The sequence below is a fragment of the Sorex fumeus genome, unplaced genomic scaffold, assembly GCF_029834395.1.
Source record: "Sorex fumeus unplaced genomic scaffold, SorFum_2.1 ptg000131l, whole genome shotgun sequence".
Taxonomy (NCBI): Eukaryota; Metazoa; Chordata; class Mammalia; order Eulipotyphla; family Soricidae; genus Sorex; species Sorex fumeus.
In genome coordinates this window covers 29,842,084-29,843,607 of record NW_026606188.1, presented here as the reverse complement: position 1 = coordinate 29,843,607, position 1,524 = coordinate 29,842,084, and the positions used below count along the sequence as shown (strand labels likewise).

General features: G+C 35.4%; 1 pseudogene; it reads left to right on the top strand.

The window, feature by feature from the left end:
• The first annotated feature begins 953 nt into the window (after positions 1–953).
• On the top strand, positions 954–1,069 carry LOC130015858 (uncharacterized; annotated as a pseudogene).
• The last annotated feature ends 455 nt before the right edge of the window (positions 1,070–1,524 follow it).

Genomic DNA, 1,524 nt, shown 5'->3' with positions numbered 1-1,524 from the left:
AATCTAAATTTTCCATTAAGAAAATTAACTTATTTTTTTAGGGTAAAAACTTCCTAGTACTCAGGAAACAATTTGTTTCAATATATATTTTCATAAAGGGGACATTTTATTGTGTAAAAGAACCCCTCAGGAGGCGGAACGATAATACAGAAGGTAGGGCTTTTGCCTTGCATGTGGTCAACCTGGGTTCTATCCCCAGCATCCCACATGGTCCCCCAAGCACCTCCAGGAGCAATAACTGAGTGCAGAGCCAAGAATAACCTCTGAGCATCACTGGGTGTGACCCAAAAAGAATAAAAAAAGAATTACTCAATATCTTTCCTATATTCAGAGCGCTGATATTACACAGCCTGCAGGTTCTCTTTCATGTCTCTATGTAGTTTTGAATTCATGAATAGTAAGCAACATCTACCATGTCTTCTATGTCAGTGGTTCTCACTGACATCATGGATGACTTTTATATCACATCCATCTATACAGTCTTGCAATATGCAAGTTGAGTCCTAATACTCTGAACGCAGTCTAGTGAAAGTCATTCTCCAAGAAATATTACTATGACTGCTTTGAATAATTCACCCTGAACAATGATCTTCAAAACTAGGGACTATAGGAAAATTCTATCATGCAGGAACAACCTCGTTTCTGTTTCCCTTAAGTCTCTCCAAAATTTTAATTGCTTCTAGTTCTTAGCCCAGTTAGTTAATCTGGCTAAGCCGGAGTTTTCTCATATGTAATACAGGAGCAATATTTATGCCTGCCTCATAAAGTAGTGTTGATAAATAAATGAGAATAACTCTATTAAACACTGAATGAATTATTTTAGCTTTAAAATAATTCTTATATTTCAATACAATAGTTCCCAAATGCTGGCAAAAACACAAATATTTAATTGTCAGTCTCCTATATTGATTTTTGACTTTTAATAAAAGTGCTACTTAATTAAAAGCAAATGAGTGCTTGCTTTGGCAGCACATATACTAAAATTGGAACAATGCAGAGAAGACAGAGAATATTAGCATGACCCCTGCGCAAGGATGACACACAAAAGCAAATGAGTGATTTGTCATATGAAGGAAGCATACAAGATTTCTAAGGCATACCCAAATTTAACATAGTCAAAGTCATGTATTGTATTCCTTTCTGGAGATCATGTGGTCCAGTTTCAAGTGCTATCATTGCTATTAGGTTGATATGTTTTCTTACATGCATAAATAAACGATTCTTGGTTCATTTCTGTATGACTCTTTGTCTCTTACTGGTGATGCTTTTTGTATAGTTCAATACAAAAGCATCAACAAACTTGGAATTCAGAATGGCCCAGACATCAGAGATTAGTGGTGATGTGGCAGTAAAGTTCCAGTGGATCAACAAATCAATATCTAACTGCCATTTTGCTGTCATCAAAATGCAACCTTTTATACCAACAGAATGATACAGGGTTCTGGTTATTGAAAAGTAATCCAAGGAAGAATGATTTAGAGAAAGAATCTCAAAGAAAGATAAGCAAAGTCAAGGAGAAATACA